This window comes from Bubalus bubalis, chromosome 2, assembly GCF_019923935.1.
Source record: "Bubalus bubalis isolate 160015118507 breed Murrah chromosome 2, NDDB_SH_1, whole genome shotgun sequence".
Classification (NCBI taxonomy): domain Eukaryota; kingdom Metazoa; phylum Chordata; class Mammalia; order Artiodactyla; family Bovidae; genus Bubalus; species Bubalus bubalis.
The window spans coordinates 1-13,687 of NC_059158.1; the positions used below are offsets into that span (position 1 = coordinate 1).

At 37.8% G+C, this 13,687-nt stretch overlaps 1 pseudogene; it reads right to left on the reverse strand.

The window, feature by feature from the left end:
• Positions 1-1,412: 1,412 nt before the first annotated feature.
• On the reverse strand, positions 1,413-2,434 carry LOC123328194 (annotated as a pseudogene).
• Between the last annotated feature and the right edge of the window lie 11,253 nt (positions 2,435-13,687).

Below are 13,687 nucleotides of genomic sequence, written 5' to 3' on the forward strand. Positions count from 1 at the left end.
ATTAGTAAATTAGCCTGAGTAACAATACTTTCTGTGCTTAAATGAATCCACCTTTCCAGTGATACTACCACAAGTAAATGTTACTTCTCAGAGTCTTTCTACACATGTTCAGTTGTGCACCCCTTTTAATCAGATTAGCCCTTAAACAAGAATAAACTCATTCATGAGAAATTACTTCTGCTTCTGATTTGCTTTTATGCTGGTATTATTAGCAAGAGTCAACAAGGACAAAAAATGTATTCCACTTATATTAAGAATGAAGGTAGATTAAGTGGACACCAATCAACATAAATTGAATTGTAAATGTGTAATCAGATCCCAATGGATACCAGTTTGAGCTGTGCTGATTCCATGGATGGAGGAGCCTGGTGGGCTGCAGGCCATGGGGTCGCTAAAAGTCGGACACGACTGAGCGACTTCACTTTCACTTTTCACTTTCATGCATTGGAGAAGGAAATGGCAACCCACTCCAGTGTTCTTGCCTGGAGAATCCCAGGGGCGGGGGAGCCTGGTGGGCTGCCGTCTCTGGGGTCGCACAGAGTCGGACACGACTGGAGCGACTCAGCAGCAGCAGCAGCAGCGCAAGGCCGTTTGGTTTCGCACGATTCTCACCCGGCTGATCCACTCTGGTTAAAAGCTTGACTTAAGCAGCTAAATACAGACCTAAGAATGTAATGTTAGTGACAAGAATTTGGAATCAAACAATACCTTCATCATAGCAATCAAATGTTTAACAGGACATTCTTCTGATCAAAAGTTAGATTTTAAATGACAAAAATCCATATTGCTTCATCTTTTTAAACTATGAGAAGGACATGATAGGCTTTACCCATAAATTTTTCACCTATTTAAATTAATGAAGAGAAAAACAACTAGCCAAAATCCAAACCAAAGAGTAGAATTATGGTGAGTCAAGAGATGGTTTGAAACACAAATAGTGTTAATTATAGAGCAATACATACTGAGAGTTAACTTTCTGATTGATTCATGACACTAGCTGAAGATTCTGAATACATTTTTGTTTTCAAAAGTCCATGCATGTATGAATGTTATTGAAAGCTTTTTTGATACATGAGGATCCACAAACTTTTATATTCATGCAAAAGTGATGAAGTCTTTTCTCTCATGAAATTATATATTACTTTAAAACAAGTGAAAAGCAATTATATATAGAAAATATCCTAAGAAAGCATATTCAACTCTTACAAAGATACCTCCAAATTAACATGTGCTTATCCAAATGTGTTTATGAGTTTTCCAATGACTACACTTAGCACAGTTTTACATACACTGTGACTAATGGGTCAGGGTTAGTATGTTTGCATATGTAGATAAAGGAGGCTTAGTCCTGAGAGTCCATTCATGAGGTAAACCATCACTGTGTTAGACTGGACCTCTTAATATATTTAAGTGTTGCCGGTATACAGTCTATTTTAAACAGGGTTATTTATATGCCTGGACATTTATAACAGGAAGCGGCATACCCGGAATTATGTACTGCAGGTTCACTGCCTCAAGCTTGCCTTGACGATTGCTTTGTTGACCGCCTCTTTCACATCTTCGTTCCTCAAACTGTAGATCATGGGATTCAGCATGGGAATCACTGTGGGGTAAAACACAGCCACCATCTTCCCCTGCTCCACAGACTCTTCAGTGGGCCTCCTGAGATACATGAAGAGGAGAGCCCCATAAAACATGGCAACAGCTGTCAGGTGGGACCCACACGTGGAGAATGCCTTCCTCCTGCCATCGGCAGAGCGCATGTGCAGCACGGCCGCAATGATGAGGGTATAGGAAATGAGAACCACTGAGAAGGAATATGTGAAATTAATCCCAGCAATAACAATCATGGTGCATTCTTTAATGTGGACCCCTCCACAGGCAATCTTGATAAGAGGAGGGTCAGCACAATAGACGTGGTTGATTTCAAAGTTTCCACAGAAGTACAGGCCATATGTCCACAGTGTGCAGATTAGGCTAACAGAGAACCCACAGATGTATGTCACAGAGATGAGACGAGCACAGACAGTCCTGGACATTTTACTGCCATAAAGCAGAGGGCTGCAGATGGCCATGTAGTGATCAAAGGCCATCATAGCCAAGATACATACTTCCACGTGGACAAGGGCTATAAAGAAGTAACACTGCACCAAACACCCCACATAGGAAATGGTTTTTGTCTGATAGTAAGTTTTCCAGCATCTTCAGAGTGACATTGGAAGAGAACCACACATCCACAAAAGACAAATGACTCAAGCAAAAGTACATGGAGCTCTGAAGCTGGAGGCTGATGCTGATCAAAATAATCATACTAATGTTCCCTGTCAGAGATCATGTAAACTACTAGAAACACCACAATAAAGAGAACTTAAAGCTCCTGATGACTGGTCAACCCCAGAAGAACAAATTCTGTCACATCTGTGAAATTTGGCATTGACTTTACTTAGACCCAGTCTGCATTGCCTATGGACAAATTAAAAGAAACGAATGGATTTATTTTAATCTTAAAAATTTGAGTCATGTTTATCAGTATTCTAGTTCAAATAATAAAAAAATCAACTTTGTGTAGACCTTGCACAAAGTTTAATGAGTATATAATCACATTTATTTCCTTAAATAGGACTTATAGGTAATTATTACAATATTTATTAGTTTCTTAACTCTAAAACAGACAATTACATTCATATACTACTAATATTAGACACTTATTTTTGCTAAACTATTTCAGTGATGCTAACATCATACAGTGCTAACAGAAGTAAAGCTAGACTGAGAGTCATCAGAGAATGACCAAATCCATTTCAACATATTGTCTTATAGGAAATGACTTGAGACTCATAAATGTAAATATTCAATAAGGTCAGACAACCACTTTCTGCTGAACAGGGAAGTAATAAGAGTGAATCGTTGAAATGCCATTGAATACTACTTTTGTGTATAATGGTTGCCTCTCATTGTCTATACTAATACAAATGCACATGTAATATTAACCTGCTCATTTCCCTATGACTTGGAAGATAGCCTTTTTTAGAAATGCATTTGTTTGTTTATTTTTGGCTGTGCTTGGGCGCCTCTTGGTTGGGGTGTGTGGGCTTCTCACTGCAGGGCTTCTCCTGTTGTGGAGCACTGACTCCAGGTGAGCAGGCTTCAATGGTCGTGGCTCACAGGTTCTAGAGCGCAGGCTCAGTAGTCGTGGCTCTCGGGCTTAGTTGCTCCATGGCATGTGGAATCTTCCTCCAGCCAGGGATCGAACTTATGTCCCCTACATTGGTAGGCATATTCTTATCCACTGAGCCACCAGGGAAGTCCAGAAGATATCTTCTTATCTACGCATTTTTTACGGGATGATTGTCTTAAACCTTGGTCTTACAATCTAGTCACTGACATACTTTTCTACACTATGCCAGCATATGATATAAAAAGCTTTCAACTTATAAAAATCCTAGTCATGTTTTATTTTATTTAGCTATATATTTCACTTGCTTGATTACTGCTGCTTGCAGGATGAGGTAAGCGGTATTTAACAACACAGACTGTATCAGTTTAACAGTTATCTCAGAAAAGTAAACCGCACGTGGTTCAATCACCATATCAAAATTATATCAATAGATAAATTCTATATACATATAAAATTCAGGTGCCATGCTTTTAAAATTATTGTCTTATTTCAGATTCTACTGCTTTTCAGCAACAATCCATTTTATGTATAATTATTTATTTTCAAATGCGATGTCACTGCAATTAAAATGTCCACAAGGAATGTTTTCTCTGTTTAATACACTTCCCCAGATCAGTCTTCTGAGAAGTAAACTGCTCTGAGTACTTAGGGATGCATCTGTAGGATTAACATCATCTCAGGAATTTAAGATCCCCATAATAATATTGCTCGCAGGGAATATTATGACATAAAATGGGCTGTAGATATAATTGCTTATAATAATTCATTTACAAACATCAAAACCAATGTTATGTCAAATATATTTGCTATATTATATTCATTATTTATTACATTATATCTAGAAGTAGTCTAAGTTTTGTAATATGAAATTGAACAAGCTACACAAGATTCTGGTTTGCATCATAATTGATTCTTTTTGAAAAGGAGTGAATTAAAAATACAGAAATGAGACAATTTAGGGAATGGAACTACTGTGAGATGAAAACAGAGCATGCTGATAAACACAGAAATAAGAAGAAGAAGGATGCACACAGAGTGGTCAAAGATCTCTTTGAGGATGTGACTTTTCAGTTACGGGCAAGTAGCCATTTATGTAAAAATATTGAGGAAAAAGAAAATAAAAATACAAAAAGTTAGAAGAGGAACTGTTTTAAAAAGTGTATAAACTCTATGATTGTATCATGGCTTCTTCCAACTAGTAGCAACTCACAATTTAGAAGTTTATTAATCTCTGTAAACACTCTTCCTACCCCTGTAATTATTCATATGGGAATTAAATACACCATAGAGAAAATGATTTGGGCACATAACATAGTCACTGATATTTCAGTTCTGGTCTGGGTTCACCTGTACCCTATATTTTCATGATCATAGATCTTCTGGCTTCTAAGTGTGGATAAACTAAACCAGATGAGAGTTACTGATTTTGACTGGGAGATAGAGCTAAGACCAAGAATTTTCATATATAAAAACTCTTACCTCTGCTTGGTGAACCCATAATTACCTATTTAACAGAGTTTGATTTGGATTATTGGTACAACTAATTATAAGAGGATGAGATCGTTAGATAGCATCACCAACTCAGACATGAGTCTGAGCAAACTCTAGGAGATAGTGAAGGACAGAGGAGCCTGGCATGCTGTAGTCCATGGAGTCTCAAATAGCCAAATATGACTTAGTGACTGAACAACAACAGCAACTAAATATATATAAAAAATCATCAAGGCACCTAAGAAACATAAAGTAATACTACTTCTCCAATTTCCCTTCCTGTGTGATATGTGGGTTTTCTTCCACTTTTCATAATCATTAGCTCTGTGATAGTAGAGTTTGTCTCATTCATTTTAGAACACTTCAAACTGACTACATTAGTTGTTATATATTGTAGACATTCAGGGATATTCACACATGATTTTTAAGCATCCTGATCTCCAGATCAGCTTCATAGAATGCATTACTGTGTCCATAACTAATAAAATCTCTATTAAAAAAAACTGTTCTAGTGGCAACAGTCTCAGTTTTAAGGTAAGATAATCGCTACCTTTTGTTGAATCCTTACACAGTCTTTTATAAATAAAGGTCCCATGAGAGAGGTTCTAATTAGCATATCTTTCTAAAACATGAGAAAACTGAAGCACTGACAGACTAAGAGGCTCTCCTTGGATCAGACATCTGCACACTGGCCAGACGGAAATGCAAGCCAATTAGCTGAACTCTAGGGGTACACTCAACAACTTTATATCACTACTGCCTCTTTGATAACTTTTTCTAATATTCTATTTCTCTACATTTAAAATGCAGTTTGATTATCATCCAAAAAGGGGGGAAAGTTATCCTTTTGATAATTCATGCTTGATGAACCAGAAGAGCTTGACATGGCTATAGAGCCTGAAAAACAGAGTTCTTGGACCACCACTATCTATGCCTCTCAAGGTTAGGTGATCCCATAGTCCTAGGGCCAGATGACTGAAGTAACTTCTCATAGACAGCGACTTTATTAGATAACTGTGCATCATCTTTTAAAGCAATTAAGCATATAGAATGTATAATTTAGAAATTTAAAATATCACTTTCATTAACTTTTCAGGAATTTTACACACACACACACACAGGATACAGCAAAGGTATAATTATTTCTTCAATATAGTGAAAGACAGGGAAACGTGGCATGCTACAGTCCATGGGATGGCAAAGAGGACACAACTTAGTGACTGAACTGGGAATAACAATCATTCCCAATGACACAATACTTTCAATTCCATTCAGATACATTTTAAAACACAATGTGAAAATCACTGGTCTTTGTAGAGAAGACATAAAAGGCAAAACCTAAGAAGCAAAAATTCTTGTAACTCCCTATGGCAGCAAGATATTCTAATGAATTTTTATATCAACTATTAATATAAATAGTAATATTTCCCAAGTATATAATTCCAGACAATAAAACACTGATAACAAATAGGTCCACAAGTAAGGTCTTAGTCTCTTCTTCAAAAAAGGGCTAAAAATTAAAGATGTGACTGCATTAATCTCTATTAATTAGACTATAATTAATTAGACTATAAAATTTGCAGACCTACCTTCGGCAGCAACAAAAAAACGATGATAATTCCTCACTATTTATAATAGAATCTTGAACACTGCACACATTGAAAGCATCTCCCTAAGGAACTATCCAGATAATGATGAAACACATTATAATTAAAATTATAGAAACATCTCAGGAGTAAGGGAAGTTAAGGATGGTTAATCAGAAGAATGTCTTCTGATAACATTATGTGGCCAGTATCCTTAATATCATGGGTATAATCTCTCCCATCTTCACATGGTATAATATCTGCCTCAGGAAAGCACCTTGCACCTCAGGAATACATTCTTGTTTTGCATTATACAATGTTGCTCAGTCACCTTCTTTTCTATTGTGCTTTAGTTTTAATAAGCATTATCTTTTAGGCCAAACACAGCAATGTACACCCTATGCATCTCATGGCTGTTGAAGAGATCCCAGGTGCCTCAAAAGTACATATCACATAGAAACATCTAGGGAGAATGAGTATAAGTACAGGTCATCAGTGGAGAAGTTGACTGTAGTAGAACAATTTATCAGTGAACTTAGGCTCTTTTTGGAGTCAGTAGAGTATCAACTTCGATGTCAGTTAGATGGGAAATTAAATCTTGACTCTGCACCATAATTAACTGCTTGTCTTTGGAAAAGTAAGGATTCTCAGTTTCAAAGTTCATCTGTAGAAAAAGGAAACTGCTGTCTCACAGTGAGGTACGGGGATCGCAGACAACATTGGGAAATTCCTAGCACAACGCCTGTCTCTGATGAGGCAGTCAAAAAATTGAAACGGGCTGTGAATTTTCACCTATTAACAGTTCACAAGATCTCGCCACCTATTTGTGATTGTGATCAGTATTATCTCTGTGTTGAAGGGTAAAATATAAAAAAACAAAACAAAACAAAAAACTGTGTAAAATAATTCTGAGGTTCAGTTTCTCCACAAAATATGGATTAGTAGGGGCTTCCCTGGTGGCTCAGACTGAAAAGAGTCTGCCTGTAATGCAGGAGACCCAGGTTTGATCCCTGAGTCCTGAAGATCCTCTGGAAAAAGGAATGGCTATCCACTCCAGTATTCTTGGTGCTTCTCTGATGGCTCAGACATTAAAGATAGCTAGCAAATTAAAGAATCTGAATGGAAACCAAGATTGTTCATAAACTCCCATTTGTACTACCTCAATTTTGCTGGTAAATCATGGACAGAATGATACTCAGGCAAAGTTTTCCTCTTCAGTGCCCAAGGATCCCAGACTCCTCCTTAGTTCCTTCTCACCTTTTATGGAGAAGCTACATAGGGCAAACTCATTGGCACCAGATTATTATAACTTAACTTGCACTCCCTCGAGAAAAAGGAAATTTAAAACAAGAAAGCATTGTGTGTGTGAGTGTGTCTGTATGTCTGTGTGTGTGTGTTAAAGAGGGAGAGAGCAAGGAAGAGAGTCAAGGTTAAATACATTTTATACTAGAGATGCTTAACTATAAAAAATTGATAGATATATAAATGTATGAATGAGATCCACTTTTTAAAGTGCTTTACAGAACTATCCTGAATTTTCTGCAAATAGCAAAATTGCTTTAAATTCTCCAAAAGAATCGAGATTTGGGGAGATTATGAGCCAGAAGTGATCTTTGAGGTCAGATACTTCATCCTAAAAATTAACTGGATGAATGACACAAAATGAGTGGTTCAAGGTCACCCACAAATTATTTTGAAAATTGGAAACTAAAACCAGGAACATGACTTAACCAAAAACCTTGACATCATCATTTTTCATGCAACACTGAAACAAATCTCAAAAGAGTAGAGAAAGTGGTTCACTTTAAAAAAAAAAAAAGAGGTGACAAATATTATCCAAATCCACTTGCCAAATTCACTTGCTAAATTCAGACTTAAATTGGAGAAAGTAGGGACAACCACTAGACCATTCAGCTATGACCTAAGTCAAATCCCTTACAATCATACAGGGAAAGTGACAAATCGATTCAAGGGATTAAATCTGATAGACAGAGTGCCTAAAGAAGTATGCACGGAGGTTCATGACATTGTACAGAAGGCAGGGATCAAGATGATACCCAAGAAAAAGAAGTGCAAAAACACAAAATGGTTGTTTGAGAAGGCCTCACAAATAGCTGAGTAAAGAAGAGAAGTGAAAATCAAAGGAGAAAAGGAAAGATATACCCATTCAAATTCAGAGTTCCAAAGAATAGCAAGGAGAGATAAGAAAACCTTCCTCAGAGATCAGAAAAAAAGCCTTCCTTGGCAAAGAAATAGAGGAAAAAATAGAATGGGAAAGACTAGAGATCACTTCAAGAAAATCAGAGATACCAAGAAAATATTTCATGCAAAGAGGAGCACAATAAAGGACAGAAGTGGTATGGACCTAATAGAAGCAGAAGATATTGAGAAGAGGTGGCAAGAATACACAGAAGAGCTGTACAAAAAAGATCTTCATGACCCAGATAACCACGATGGTGTGATCACTCACCTAGAGCCAGACATCCTGGAAGGCAAAGTCAAGTGGGCCTTAGGAAGCATCACTGCGAACAAAGCTAGTGGAGGTGATGGAATTCCAGTTAAGCTATTTCAAATCTTAAAAGATGATGCTGTGAAAGTGCTGCACTCAGTATGCCAGCAAATTTGGAAAACTCAGCACTGGCCACGGGACTGCAAAATGTCAGTTTTCATTCCAATCACAAAGAAAGGCAATGGCTAAGAATGCTCAAACTACCACACAATTGCACTCATCTCATACACGAGTTAACTAATGCTCAAAATTCTCCAAGCCAGGCTTCAGCAATACATGAGCCATGAACTTCCAGATGTTCAAGTTGGTTTCAGAAAAGGCAGAGGAACCAGAGATCAAATTGCCAACATTTGTTGGAAAAACATTGGAAAAACAAGAGAGTTCCAGAAAAAAAAACATCTATTTCTGCTTTAATGACTATGCCAAAGCCTTTGACTGTGTGGATCACAATAAACTGTGGAAAATTCTGAAAGAGATGGGAATACCAGACCACTTGACCTGTCTCTTGAGAAATCTATATGTAGGTCAGAAAGCAACAGTTAGAACAACAGTCTGGTTCCAAATTGGGAAAGGAGTCTGTCAAGGCTGTATCTTGTCACCCTGCTTATTTAACTGATATGCAGAGTACATCATGAGAAAAACTGGGTGGATGAAGCACAAGCTGGAATCAAGATTGCTGGCAGGAATATCAACATCCTCAGATATGCAAATGACACCACCCTTAAGGCAGAAAGTGAAGAAGAACTAAAGAGCCTCTTGATGAAAGTGAAAGAGGAGAGTGAGAAGATTGGCTTAAAGCTCAACATTCAGAAAACTTAGGTCGTGTCGTCTGGTCCCATCACTTCATAGCAAAAGATGGGGAAACAGTGGAAACAGTGATAGACTTTATTTTTGGAGCTCCAGAATCACTGCAGATGGTGACTGCAGCCATGAAATTAAAAGACACTTACCCTTTGGAAGGAAAGTTATTACCAACTTAGAAAGCATATTAAAAAGCAGAGACTACTTTTCCAGCAAAGGTCCATCTAGTCAAGGCTATCATTTTTCCAGTGGTTATGTATGGATGTGAGAGTTGGACTATAAAGAAAGCTGAGCGCTGAAGAATTGTTGCTTTTTAACTGTGGTGTTGGAGAAGACTCTTGAGAGTCCCTTGGACAGAAAGGAGATCCAACCAGTTCATCCTAAAGGAAATCAATCCTGAATATTCATTGGAAGGGCTAATGTTGAAGCTGAAACTCCAATACTTTGGCAACCTAATGTGAAAAACTGACTCATTTGAAAAGACCCTGATGCTGGGAAAGATTGAAGGTGGGAGGAGAAGGGGACGACAGAGGATGAAATGGTTGGATGGCATCACCAACTCAGTGGACATGAGTTTGAGTAAACTCCAGGAGTTGGTGATGAACATGGAGGCCTGACGTGCTGCAGTCCACGGGTTGCAAAGTGTCGGCCACGACTGAGTGACTGAATTGAACTGAGTAGAATTTACTGGTAAAAACATGGGCTATGGAGTCAACTTGTTGAATTCCCATTCTGGCTTCAACAATTTTGATCCATGCACTCTGGACAATGTTTCTTAATATTTCTGGGCCTCATTATTATTTTTTTTTTTTGTCAAAATGGATTCCTTATATAGGTAGGTTTATTTTGAGGATTATGCAACAGAAAGTATGCACTATGGAACATATTGTTCTCCATACATGTCTGTGTGTGTTTGTGTGCATGCTCAGTCGTTTCTGACACTTTGTACATCCATGGACTGGGTAGTCATCAATAAATGGTAGCTATTAGTCATTAAGTAAAGAATCATAGAGAATGGCATTCAATATATTCCTTATCATCCACCCAAATGACTCAATGAATTATATAAGTAATAGTACCTAAAATAGTAAATATCTACACTTTTCTGGTCATTGGTATTTCCTTTTTCTTTCTTGTCATTTATGAATTACAAGTCTAGTTTTGGCACATGATTGCCCAAATAAGAAAGCAGAGTTTTGATGGTTATAAATAAATGTATAATACAGAGTCTACATACCTTTGAAGGAAGAGCCATTTTAGAAAGAGCATCAGTGTCATGGCTCTTCTGCTCAATAATGCAGGCAGGATTTATATTATTTGTAGACTGGTGCCATTTCCTTAAGAGATTATACATATAGGTGAGTATTAAATAATTGCTTTGTTAGATAGTATTTTGCACTAAATGAGTTCTCTGGAGAAATAACAATTGGGTACAATGCAGATTTGCCATGGGGCCCAACTGGTTTCTAGTGCTTTTCTTTTTTAGATTCAGTGTCAATATTTTCCTTCATACATTGGGAGGTCTACATCATAATATTGATGTCTGCCATCAATACTCATGCCATATTCTGTTACCCGTAATATTTGCTTTATCCAATCTAACACAATTTCTTCCACACAATTATCATAACTTTGTGCCAAAACCTATTACCATCTCATCTTGGGTTATGGGTTGAAAAGTTTATTTAATATCCATATATCAAAATCTTGACTCCCAGTACTTCTGAATATGACTGAATTTGTAGATATAGTTTTTAAAGAGGAAATTAAATTGTAATCGGTTCAAATAGTGCATCCTAACCCAAGATTCGGAGAAGGCAATGGCAACCCACTCCAGTACTCTTGCCTGGAAAATCCCATGGATGGAGGAGCATGGTGGGCTGCAGTCCATGGGGTTGCTGGGAGTCAGACACGACTGAGCGACTTCACTTTCACTGTTCACTTTCATGAATTGGAGAAGGAAATGGCAACCCACTCCAGTGTTCTTGCCTGGAGAATCCCAGGGACAGGTGAGCCTGGTGGGCTGCCGTCCATGGGGTCACACAGAGTCGGACACGACTAAAGTAACTTAGCAGCAGCAGCAACCCAAGATGACTGGTATCTTTTTTAAGAAAGGAGATTAGAACACAAGAATATACACAGAAAGACTGTGAGAGACACAGGAGGTGATGGCCGTCTATAAGCCAGACAGAAGCTTCAGAATGAAACCAACCCTACTAACGTTTTGATCTTGAATTACTATCCTCCAAACTGGAAGGAAATCAGCCTCTTTTGTTTAAGCCACCCCAGTCTGTGGTACTTAGTTATAGCAGCCCTCGCAAACTAATATGTTCTGCCTTCAGTAGACAAAGAGACTGCTTTCATATTCAAAGGAAGTTTTGCTTCTTTGAAGAGTAGTATCATTTTTAATCAAAAATTTATAGTACACATTCAAAATGTGCACAAAACATAAGTTTACAATTTACTGAATTTTTTTCAAAGTAAAAATGCCTTTATGACCAAACTTCTAAACTGAGTAGAAGACCAACACTACATCAGACAAACTTCTCCTCTTCTTTCTAAGTCAGTATTCCTCAATTTAGATGAATCTTTACTGTTAGCATTCTACATAGTTTGTGTATTTTACTGAATTTTACACAACTGAAATCAAACAGAACACATTCTTTGATGTATAGTCTTCTGGTGAAAACTCTGTTGATATCTGAACATTATGTTGATGATAGTTTTAGCTTGTTTCAACTGCTATAGTAATTATAACATAAGCATTTATTTATCACTGTTCTGAAAGCTGGAAGTCTAAGATTGGATTGGGTTCTGATGAGAGCATTCTTCCTGGTTTGTAGATGGCTGTCTTTTTGCTGTGCCCACACATCACATGGGGCAAGGGAGTGCCCTGGGCTCTTTTATGAGGGCACTAATCCAGTTCATGGGCTTCCCTCATAGCTCAGAAAGTAAAGAATATTCCTGCAATGCGGGAGTCCTGAGTTTGATCCTTGTGTAGGGAATGTTCCCTGGATCAGGAAATGGCAACCCACTCCAGTATGTGGAGAACCACATGGACAGAGGAGCCTGGCGGGTTACAGTCCATGGGGTCACAGAGTCGGACACGACTAAGCATGCGCAGGCACTAATTCAGTTCATGAGGGCAAAGCCAAGCCTTCATGCCCTAATGACCTCCCTAAAGCCCCCGCTTCTAAATAGCAACGGTTCTTTTATTACTGTAAGTGTAGAGATCAAGTTGACAACATTCACTGAATCATGGAGAAAGCAAAGGTGTTCCAAAAAACCATCTACTTCTGGATTGTACTCCAACTATAACAAAAAATCTGGAACAAACAACCTCATTTAAAATGTGTAAATCTGAACAGCTGGCCAAAGAAAATATAAAGATAGTAAATCAGCATATCAAAAATACTCAAAATCATATATCGTAAGGAAATTACAAACTAAAACAACAGTGAAGTAGCACTGCACACCTATTAGATCCAGTAAACTCAAAAAAGGGGGGCGGTGGGGGGGCTTCTCTGGTGGCTCAGTGGTAAAGGATCTGCCTGATGATGCAAAACACTCAAGTTCAATCCCTTACCCAGGAAGATCCCACATGCCACAGAGAAACAGCTGGATTTTTCCTCAGCTAAACAAGGCTCACCTGTGACCTGAACACTACATGTCTAGTACTTAGTAAACAGCTTTGAAAAAGTATCCAGACAAAAATTGTCACACAATTAGACACAGGAGCTCTACTTTTAATAGCTAAAAACTTTCAAATATCAGGATGTCTTTGGTAGATGACTGTGTAAGCAAATTGGGATACATCCAAAGTGAAGGGGAGCAAATGCTACCCCAAAATATACCCCTTCAGCATGAGAATTCACTGGACTTTTAACATTTTTTTTAAGAGGACACATGATCATCTCTGAAACCCAAGTTCAAGATAGCTCTTCTGAGTCACATTTACAAGAGAAATCTCATTTCAAAGGAATTCTCTGTATATATCAGATAGAAGGATGACAATCTTGTGAAACTCTTTTTTTATCAATAGGGAAAGCTAAGACGTAAATCTGTACAACAACCATACCCTTCCTTTCCTTTAGTTTTATTTTTTAATATTTATTTGTTTTT